This window comes from Rhinolophus ferrumequinum, chromosome 14, assembly GCF_004115265.2.
Source record: "Rhinolophus ferrumequinum isolate MPI-CBG mRhiFer1 chromosome 14, mRhiFer1_v1.p, whole genome shotgun sequence".
Lineage (NCBI taxonomy): Eukaryota > Metazoa > Chordata > Mammalia > Chiroptera > Rhinolophidae > Rhinolophus > Rhinolophus ferrumequinum.
This window is the reverse complement of record NC_046297.1, coordinates 18,745,018-18,757,192: the sequence shown is the minus strand read 5'-3', so window position 1 is coordinate 18,757,192 and position 12,175 is coordinate 18,745,018. Positions and strand designations below refer to the sequence as shown.

At 36.6% G+C, this 12,175-nt stretch overlaps 1 pseudogene; it reads left to right on the top strand.

The window, feature by feature from the left end:
• The first annotated feature begins 7,517 nt into the window (after positions 1-7,517).
• Positions 7,518-9,706, top strand: LOC117033971 (nuclear transport factor 2-like; annotated as a pseudogene).
• The last annotated feature ends 2,469 nt before the right edge of the window (positions 9,707-12,175 follow it).

Genomic DNA, 12,175 nt, shown 5'->3' with positions numbered 1-12,175 from the left:
TTACTATCAATGCTGAAAAAGTGAAGAAAATTTTAGCATCACTGTAACTCTCCCACAAGAGGAATCCTAAGGTTTTAACACTTTATCATAATCTTTCCTATATTGTAAAATATGTAAATGCTGTATGTTAGAAAAGTTCTCATGCAGGTACAAAGACGTATATTTATGACATCTTTGAATAGAAGCAATCAAAATGACCACCAAGTTAGGAACAAATAAACAAAATATAGCCTCAAAAATAGAATACAACATGGAGAGACAACAAAAACATAATAGTGGGTGAAAAAAATAAGATAAAGGGATACCTATATAATAATAAATGAATGAGTGAAAATATGCAAAAGCAATATATATATAGTCATATATATATATATATATATATATATATATATATATATATATATATCTGCATTTAGATGAACTGGAAAGCTACACTCTAATTATAGTGATTGTTTCTGAAAAGTGAGTTGGGGCTGGGACTGGAAATGGTGATTAAAGGGGACTTTTGTTTAATGTCATGTTTCACATCTTTAACAAACAGGGTAAGCAAATATGACTTTTTTTAATAGTTAACTCTTGATGGTAGGAAAATAGGTATTCTTAATTTTATTGTGATTTTAACTTTCTGTAAAATTTTAAATTTACAAAGTTATCGTTCAAAATAAAAGTAAAGTAAAAAGACACACAAAGTTTGAGAAGTTAGCAGCAATTTTCAGTGGTTTGGAGTGGAAATGGAGAGAAGACATTGGGATCATGAGTGGATTTGAGCTGAGTAAACGTAACTTTATATGACATTCTTCTCAAGCTGTGTCAGGAAAAATTTCAGTGTGTTGTGCACCCTGGAAACTGAAGGCAAAACTATTATACATCCAGTTATATATGTGCATAACAAAACTGATATGCTGAGATGTACACTGTGAACCTCCAAAGAGTGACCCTGGCAGAGGGGACAAAAAAAATTCTAGTAGCATGGGAGGGAAGTGCTCATACAATTTATATACTTCAGCATTCATTGAAAGAAAGGTCAAGGGAAGCAGCAACAGCCAATAATTTTTTTGTTTCATTTTGTTTTTCAGGCTATTTTTATAGTGTTAACCATAGAACACTATATGGACATATAAATTAGGTTATGGACATAGAAATTAGTGAAACTTAGTTGGAGGAAAAAAAAAGGTGGGAGGAGGAAGTATGGAACTGGAAGCAGCACAAATTAATCAGAACAAAAAAAACGGGAGAAAATCTTTTGAAAATATTCATAACTTTTTAGAGATCTCCTTTTTAAGTTTAAAAAATTCAATAAGTCACATATGATATTATGTATGCAGTTATCATCTACTGATTGAAAAATAACTGCAAAAAACTTTTTTGAATTTGGTAACATTTCTAAATAAAGTTTATTTAGTCACTAATTCAAGATTATCTTTACATACTTACAAAATAGTAGCATACAAGAAATTAGATTTAGATAGATAGATAGATGATAGATAGAATGATTTATTTGTTTTATAGGCAATATATGAAATATCTCTCATTCTGCAGACCCCTGATAATAATTTTGTGGACCCACACTCCTTTCCATCCCATTGTGGCAACAGTAACCTAGAGAGAAATTTTGGCTTTAGGTGGAAACTGATTAGAATAAATGGAAATAATGACATCATAGAAATGATGTTGTGAGGTGAGCCTCTTGAAATCTCCCATGGAATTTACAACAAATTGAACAGCTATAATTCCACAAAGGACTCCCTGCACAGCAGACAGGCAAGACTAAGAGACGTGCAACTGATATCATCTAAAAGTGGGTAAATTGGGCAACCAGGGGAGGAGTGAAAATGGAAGTGCAAACACGCGGGCCACAGGATGCAGACTGGAGCTCTGAGCTCCCTCCATTCCGGAGCTACTGCAGCAGCAGGAGAGGAAGAACTCAGACTGCGAATGCTCCTTTTATGACCCACAGCCCCGTCTGAGGGATCAGCATATAACATGGCTGAGCACAATGCTCACTACAGTGAGAGAGAGAATAAAAGGCTGCAGTTGGAGAGAAAATAAAGCATTCTACCAACACCTACTGAAAAGCAAAAGAAAGACTTCTTCCTACAAACCTGTTGTAGAACCCACTCATGCAGATGCCTAGGAAGAGAAATAATAATTCATTAAATGCCATGAATAACCAATGTAACAAAGCAGCTCAAAAAGAAAATGAAAAGTTTACAGAAAATGAACTTAAAGACATGGAAACATGTGACTTAAATGACAGAGAATTCAAGATTTCAATTCTCAAAGAACTCAACAAGATGAAAGAAAACACAGACAGTCAGTTTAATGAACTCAGAAACACAAAGAACAAAATGAACATTTTACCAAAGAGATTGACATTTTAAAAAAGAACCAAATACAATTTCTAGAGATTAAGAACTTAGTAAAAGAAATAAAGAAACAGCCAGCTTAGGTAACAGAGCTGACCAGATGGAGGAAAGAATCTGTGACATCAAACATAGAAATCTATATATGACACCAACGGAAAACGAGAGACTTGAGAGTTAAAAGAAATGAAAGAACTCTACAAGAACTTTCTGACTCCATCAGAAAGAGCAATATAAGAATAATGGGCATACCAGAAGAGAAAAAAAAGAGAAGGGAACAGAGAATATATTCAAACATATTGTTAATGAGAACTTCCCAAACTTGTGGACAGAACTGGATCCTAGAATCCAAGAAGCAAACACAATACCTAATTACCTTAACCCCAACAGGCCTTCTCCAAGGCACATTGTATTGAAGCTGTCAAAAATTAGCGACAGAAAAAGAATCCTCAAAGCAGCCAGGGAAAAGAAGATGGTAACCTACAAAGGAAAGCCCATTATACTATTATCGGATTTTTCAGCAGAAACTCCACAAGCCAGGAGGGAGTGGAATCAAGTATTCAAACTATTGAAAGAGAGAAATTATGAGTCAAGAATAATATACCCAGCAAAGATATCCTTTAGATATGAAGGAGAAATAAAGACCTTTCCAGACATACAGAAGCTGAGGGAATTTTTTAACACATGACCTGTACTATGAGAAATACTGAAGGAAGCTACTCGACCTGAAACAAAAAAGCAAAAGAAAACAAAACCATGAGTAGTACTACAAACAGACTGACAGAAGCAGGAAATGGCAATCCCTACACCAAATAAAACACTATACACTTAAACATAACATACAGGGAAGGAAGAAAAAAAAACATTTATAAAAAAGAGGAAAAAGACAACTTGGTACTTCAGCACTGAAATCTACTCACAACATAAATAGGGATAATTTGTGACAATAAAAACATAAAAGAGTAAAGAGTAAAGGTCTGAACTGACACAAGGGAATGGAGACAGTAATCATGTTAAAGAAAATGGAGTACTCTAAATATGAAACTTTCTTTTACATACACTTACTGGTAACCACTCAAAAAAAAATCCAGAACTCAAAAAAATAACATAAAAGAAAAATCAGAAGGAAAAATCATAGAATACCACTACACTGAAATAATAGACAGCAACAAAAAAACAAAGAAACAATGGACACACAGTCCTACCAGAAAACCAAAGATAGAATGGTAGGAAATCCTCATATATCAATAATCACCCTAATGTAAATGGACTGAACTCACCAATAAAAAGGCACAGAGTAGTAGATTGTATCAAAAAACTGAACCCAACCATACGCTGCCTCCAAGAGATACATCTCATCTGCAAGGACAAATATAGACTCAATGTGAAAGGTGGAAATTGACATTCCAAGCAAATGGCATTCAAAGAAAAACAGGTGTAGCTATACTGATAGCAGATGACACAGACTTCAGGATAAAAAAGGTAAAAAAACACAAAGATGGACATTTCATAATGATAAAGGGGACTATACAACAAGAAGACATAACAGTCATCAATATTTATGCCCCCAATCTAGGAGCAAGGAAATATACCAAGCAACTAATAATAGAACTAAAGGGAGAAATTGACCAAAACACAATTATAGTAGGGGACCTAAATACATCATTGACAGCTATGGATAGATCACTCAAACAGAAAATAAATAATGAAATAGAAGCCCGAAATGACACATTATGTGAAATGGACATGATTGACATTTATAGAGCACTTCATCCTAGAACATCAGACTATACATTCTTTTCTAGTGTACATGGAACATTCTCAAGGATAGACCATATATTGGGACATAAACTAGCCTCAGCAAATTTAAGAAGATTGAAATCATACCAAGTATATTCTCTAATCACAAAGCTTTGAAATTGGATATCAACTGCAAAAAGAAAGCAGGAAAAACCACAAATATGTGGAGATTAAACAAATACTTTTAAAGAATGACTGGGTCAAAGAACAAATAAGGGGAGAGATCCAAAGATACATAGAAACAAATGATAATGAAAATAAATCCTACCAAAATTTGGGGGCTACAGCAAAAGTAGTTTTAAGAGGGAAATTTATATCATTACAGGCCTACCTCAAGAAAGAAGAAAAATCCCAAATAAATAATTTCACATTACACCTTAAAGAACTAGAAAAAGAAGAACAAATGAAACCCAAAGTCAGTAGAAGGAAGGAAATAATAAAAATCAGAGCAGAACTGAATGAAATAGAGAACAAAAAGACCATAGAAAATATTAATGCAACAAAGAGCTGGTTCTTTGAAAAGATTAATAAAATTGACAACCTCTTGGCTAGACTCACTAAGATAGAAAGAGAAAAGACACAAATAAAATCAGAAATGAAAAGGGGGAAGTTAGCACAAATGCCACAGAAATGCAAAGGATCATCCAAGAATACTATGAAGGACTATATGCCACCAAATTCAATAACCTAGAAGAAATGGACATGTTCTTAGAAACATATTCCCTTCCTAGGTTGAATCACGAAGAATTGGAAAATCTAAGTAGACTGATCAACAGCAAGGAAATTGAATCACTCATCTGAAACCTTCCCAAAAGCAAATGTCCAGGACCAGATGGCTTTACTAGTGAATTCTATCAAACATTCAAAGAGGATCTAATACCTGTCCTACTCAACTCTTCCAAAAATGTGAAGAAGAGACAATACTCCCTAACTCATTTTATCAGGCAACATTACCCTGATACCGAAACCTGGTAAGGATAACATAAAAAAAGAAAATTACAGACCAATATCTCTGATGAATACAGATGCAAAAATCCTAAACAAAATTGTAGTAAATCGAATGCAACAATACATTAAAAAGATTATACATCATGACCAAGTGGGGTTCAACCCAGGGACACAAGAATGGTTCAACATACGAAAATAAATCAATCTGACACACCACATAAACAGAATAAAGGACAAAAATCATATGATTATATCAGTAGATGCTGAAAAAGCGTTTGACAAGACACAACATCCATTTATGATTAAAACATTTAATAAAATGTGTATAGAAGGAAAATACCTTAACATAATAAAGGCCATATATGACAAACCCTCAGCTAATATAATAATTAATGGTGAAAAACTAAAGCCCTTTGCTCTAGGTTCAGGAACACAACAGGGCTGTCTCCTATCACCTCTGCTTTTCAACATATTATTGGAAGCCCTAGCCAGAACAGTCAGGCAAGAGAAAGAAATAAAAGGCATCCAAATAGGGAATGAAGAAGTTAAATTGTCACTTTTTGCAGATGACATGAAGCTATATATAGAAAACCACAAAGCTATTAGAAACAATAAACGAATAAAGTTTCAGGCTACAAAATCAACGTAGAAAAATCCATTGCATTCCTATATACTAACAATGAAATGTCAGAAAAAGAAATAAAATAAACAATTCCTCTTGCAATTGCAACAGAAAAAATAAAATACCTAGGAATAAACTTATCCAAGGACGTGAAAGACCTATACACTGAAAACCATAAGACATTTTTAAAAGAAATTGAAGAAGGCACAAAGAAATGGAAAGATATTCCGTGTTCATGGATGGGAAGAATCAACACAGTTAAAATGGCCATATTGCCCAAAGCAATATACAGATTTAATGCAATCCCCATCAAAATCCCAATAGCATTTTTTAAAGAAACAGAACAAAAAAATCATCAGCTTTGTATGGAACCACAAAAGACCCTGAATAGCCAAAGGAATCCTAAGCAAAAAGAACAATGCTGGACGAATCACACTCCCTGACTTCAACTTGTACCACAGGGCAACAATAATCAAAACAGCATGGCATTGGCAGAAAAACAGACATATGGACCAATGGAATAGAATTGAGAACCCAGAAATAAACTCACAGAAATATGGACAGATAATTTTTGACAAAGGAGCCAAAAACATACAATGGAGAAAAGACAGCCTCTTCAATAAATGGTGCTGGGAGAATTGGATAGCCACGTGCAAAAGAATGAAACTGGACTGCTATCTGTCACCATGTACCAAAATTAACTCAAAATGGATCAAAGACCTAAGCATAAGACCTGAAACAATAAACTGCATAGAAGAAGACATAGGTACTAAACTTATGGACCTTGGGTTCAAACAGGATTTTATGAACTTGACTTCAAAGGCAAGAGAAGTAAAAGCTAAAATAAATGAATGGGACTATATTAAACTAAAAATCTTCTGCACAGCAAAAGAAATCATTGACAAAATAAAGAGGCAACCAACTGAATGGGAGAAGATTTTTGCAAACGACGCCTCTGATAAGGGTCTAATATCCAAAATATATAAAGAACTCATACAACTCAACAACAAAAAAACAAAAAATCCAATTGAAAAATGGGCAGAGGACCTGAAGAGACATTTCTCCAAAGAGGACATACAAATGGGAAATAGACACATGAAAAACTGCTCAACATCACTAATCATCAGAGAAATGCAAATAAAAACCACAATGAAATATCACCTCACCCCAGTCAGAATGGCTATCATCAACAAGACAAATAGTAACAAGTGTTGGAGAGGCTGTGGAAAAAAAGGAACCCTCATACACTGTTGGTGGGAATACAGACTGGTGCAGCCGCTATGGAAGGCAGTGTGGATGTGCCTCAAAAAATTAAGAATAGAATTATCCTATGATCCAGTAATCCCTCTCCTGGGTATCTACAAAAAAAAATCTGAAAACATTTATCTGTAAAGATAAATATATATATAAAGATATATATAAATATATATATATCTTTATATATAAAGACATATAAACAACCAAAGTGTCCTTTGATAGATGTTTGGATAAAGAAGTTGTGGTATATATACACAATGGAATACTATTCCGTGGTAAGAAATGATGAAATAGTACCATTTGTGACAACATGGATGGATCTTGAAATTATAATGGTAAGCGAAATAAGTCAGAAAAAGTCGAGAACCATATGATTTCACTGACATGTGGTCTATAATACTGAAAACAACAAAAGAACAAGACAAACAAATGAAGGAACACAAACTCATAGACATAGAAAATAGTTTAGGGGTTACCAGAGGGTAAAGAAGAAGGGGGGGCTCTAGAAGAGGGTAAAAGGGGTCTAATATATGGTGATGGAAGGAGAACTGACTCTGGGTGGTGAACACACAATGTGAGATATAGATGATATATTACAGAATTGTACACCTGAAATCTATGTAACTTGACTAAGAATTGTCCCCCAATGAACATTAATCTAAAAAAAAGAATAAATGGAAAAACAATAACTCTACAAAAATATGTAGCTTGAGTTCAGTCGAGTCTTCTGTGGACTTAGAAATGGACTAAGGAAACCTATTTGCCACCTGCTAAGTAGAAGAGCATGGACTCCAATGAATCTGTTTGACTCCAAATCTTGCCCTCCTGTCACTCAACACTGCACATTGCCTTTCTGAACACTGCACTGTACACAGTGCTAGAAGGAGTAAACACAGCTAAAGCCAAACTCAACGCAAGCCCTAATGTGATTATTTAAACTTGAGAGATCAATTGTGTATTACATTTGGTTATTTTTCATTATTCCAAGTGAGAGCCTTCCCGGCAGTGTGAGGGTGAGCAAATAAACCGGGTACACTGCCTGCGGCCTTCGGACAGTGAGGACAGGCCAGTGCCGAACAGCCGCAGGTACAGCTGCCTCACTGCCTCTGCGTCAGTGAGGCCTCCGTCATGGATCCTGAGACCAACGGCAAAAACCTCCCGGTTTTGCCAACTTTAATGAAAAGAAAATGAATGCAGACCTGCATCAAATGTACAAGTAGATGACTAAAGAAAGGGGCCAAATAACCTGGCACTTAACCTCCAACTATTCCCGATCAAACATAAGCAGCTATGCAATGAAACCAGGTTTCTTACTTCTATTTCCAGGATCCAAACGCTGACCCAAACCCCATTTGGAGTACGTTTCTGTGTACAGACCTGCACCTGGACTGAAATGGAAGCACCGTGGGAGCAGAAGCTGATTCACATCTCCCCACCGTTGTATCCCCAGCACCTAGAACAGTGCCTAGAAGTAGGGGCACTCCTTAACATGCGTTGAATTAATGAATACTAGTGGCTGTGAGCATTTATTCCTTTCCTATTAGTATGCATTTTAAACATAACTCACTTGGAATAGTTGGAGCAGAAGACGAAGACCCATCTTAAGAGCTGATAATCTCCCTAGAGCACATGAGAGTTTAGGCACAGTGCTCACTCTCTTACCTTCATTACTTCAAGCTTAGAGGGGCTGTTCCAAGTCCTTCACCCATGGTCACTGATGCATGCCGTAGGTAAAGCATACCTTAGGTAGGCTGTGTATTTCACTTTCACCTATGCTATCTCATTCAATCATCACACCAAATCTTTAATCTAAACAGCATTATTATTCCAATTTTACCAGTGAAAGACCAAAATGGTCTTGTCAGGACTCAACTAGTCTAAACAAAATGAAACAAAAAAGGTAAAGGGAAAAAAAAGTTTGATTCCTTATCATTGAAATGTCCAGAGGCAGACTCTGCCAGCCCCTCAGGTCTCAACGAGGCTGGTGATGCTCCAGAATGGGAGACAAGCCAGTTTGGGAGCAGATTGGAACCAGCTTCATTCAACATTACTACCAGTTATGTGATAATAACAGAACCCAACGAGGCGCAATTTACATTGATCCATCATGCCACGTGGGAAGGACTGCACTTCCAGGGGAAAGCTGCCATTGTGGAGAAGTTGTCCAGCCTTCCGTTCCAGAAAATCCAACACAGCATCACCGTATAGGACTATCAGCCCACACCAGACAGCTGCATCATCAGCGTGTTGTGGGCCAGCTTAAGGCTGATGAAGACCCCATCATGGGGTTCCATCAGATATTCCTATTAAAGAACATCAACGGTGCTTGGGTTTGCACCAATGACGGGTTCAGGCCTGTCCTGCACAACTTCGGCTGACCTCCCCCCAGCCAGGCACTCACGCTGTTTCCTCTTCCCAACACTATTCACTCTCCTCCAGATGCTCCAAACATCATACACAAACGAGCAGGGCCGCGGTGGGAGTGGGTGCAGTGTGAGGTATTGTGCAAGATGTTTGGTTGCTAGACTAGTTGCATCTGACAGGAGAAGTTTGTGTTGTACCAGCGCATGCCTTGGAAAGACTTAAGTAATGCAAAAGTTTGTCTTTTTTTTTTTTTAATCTGCTGACAAGTTGCTCTAGTAACCCAAAGAAGTGAAGGAGAAAGTAGCTGCTTCGCCACCCAGATGTTGATTTGTTCAGATGTTTCAATGCCTCATGATACAATAAAACCAGAAAGAAAGAAAGAAAGAAAGAAAGAAAGAAAGAAAGAAAGAAGGAAGGAAGGAAGGAAGGAAGGAAGGAAGGAAGGAAGGAAGGAAGGAAGGAAGGAAGGAAGGAAGGAAGGAAGGAAAGAGGGAGGGAGGGAGGGAGGGAGGGAGGGAGGGAGGGAGGGAGGGAGGGAGGGAAGGGAGGGAGGGAGGGAGGGAGGGAAAGAAAGAAAGAAAGAGGGACGGAGTAAGGGAGGGAGGGAGGGAGGAAAGAAGGAAGAAAGAAAGAAAAGAAGAAAGAAAGAAATGGACACAGTGTAAGTTTAGATACACTGACTCAAAACTTACTATCAGAGATCTTCTGTGTGGACTCTTTCTAGTGGACTTCCTTCTCTGTTGGTTAAAATTTATTCTCAGGTAAGCTCATACCTAGAAACTAAGTTAATATCACACTTACAGCTTGTGATCCTGGAGAATATCTCAATTACTCCTCTTTCCAGGAGACTGCAGCAAAATTCCTAGATTGGCCCAGGTTTGGCCAGTTGTCCCTCCCAGAATAATCACTGTGGCCAGTAGGGTTGAGTGCCCAACCTGAGTCATATTGGGAAGGAGGTAAGGTATTGGCAACTTTGTTAGGTAGGAGAGAAGTAATTCTTAAAAGAAAATTGTTGCGCAGACTAAATGTGATACATCTCTACAATACCAAAGCTCAGAAAAAACGCAGTTCCATACCTAAAATTCCATAACCACTGAGAGGCTGAGCACTTGAATGCATAACACCTAAGTTATTTACTGATTAAACTTGAGCCTGTGTTCTAACCCCCAAACCCATGCACTTTCCACTACACACACAACCTGGTGTTTTTGGTGGTGGTGTTTTTTTTTTGTTTGTTTGTTTTTTGAGCAAAATACTGAACCCCAAAATTCTCAAAAAGAATAGGGTTCACCATGTGGATTGACATAGAAAATTGAAACCTAAAATGCTGATTCTTAGAACAATGGTACCCGACACTTCCCTATTGTCAAATGCTTTCTATTACTCTTGGATATAAGGATTTGCTAACTGATCTTGCTAATAACTTGAAAAGGAAGCATTTTCAGTACATTCTGCCCAGCAACATCAGAGGTAGTTTAGCTCAGTAAGAATGACAGAATACACTCCTTAGGAAATGAGGAACAGGACCATTATGCTACTACTATTTCTATCTGTGTGTTTCATCTATTGTGTTTAATCTCTTCTCTTTTTCTCAGATTCTATCAGTAAGAATGCTTGATTTGAATTAGTGAGAAATTGAGTGGCTAGTATCTGCAAAATGTTTTTTAAAGCTGTTTTGTCTTTACAAAATAAAAATAATTTTTATTTTCCCTTCAAAGTGAAAAAAGAGACATAAATCTGAAAAGTATCAAGCACAAATGGAGACATTTGCATTTATGCTCCAACACTAAGGTATTTTTCTGGTGTCAACAAATGGAAAGCTTTATTTTAAAAGTTGCTAGTTTCTGCCTAAGCTTCATTATTCCATTCTGCTCCACTATAAAAGGAAAAGAAGGACAGATATTCTTTCTTTATAATCTAGGACTCCTGGGGAAAGATTGAGGCATCTTGTCTGGCTTTGAGGTAAATGTGGGACTTTGATTAACATTAACAGGAGTGCTTTCCACTGAAAGAACAGACTCTGTGTTTTTAAATGCTTGAGTGATGATTCACACAAGCTGGAAAAAGTCTTTTTGTTTTATGCCCACTGTTGCAGTACTAGGATTATGAATCACAGTGGGCTGTCCTTTTGAGACAGTTCGTCCATCCACAGCTATTTCAGAATGCTTGTGCAGAAAAAGACGTCATGGCAAAGCAAAGGAATGTGCCAGGCATGGCTCATCACTCCAATATTAAGGGAGAAGGCTTTAGGGCAACAATCTCCTCAGACCATTGTGAAAAGAAAGACTAAGCTAATTGAAAAACTGCTTGGGGCTCTATCTTTTCTCTGGTAGGTTAAAGGAAAAGAAAAATAATAGTATTGCTCCTGTATTTTCAAAGGCTGAAGAAAACCCACTGAAATATGTGGACACAACAAACTAATCCTGGTATTTTGTTATCCTGTATTTACCACATAAAGAGAGTGACAGTTTTTTTATGTTCACTTCTAAATAAGAAATATGTAGCTTTATAACATTTTCAGTAAAATAATTATAGAATAGGAAGAGATAATAATGGTTTTTAAAAGATCCAATAAATCATATAAACTAGTCTTTCCAAGTAATGTTTGTGAATTGCTAAAGATACGAAGAGAAGAAGAAATGACTGAAATTAATTCTGAAGACAAATCCCCATCAAAATGAGAAATAGTGCACTAGCTCACATTAAATGAAAAATCACTCGTGTGGCATAAAGCAGGTAGAATAAATTAATCTTCAAATTAATACAAATATTCAAAGGAGTGCTGTTTAAAAACAAACAAAAAAAGAACATTAGAAGACTG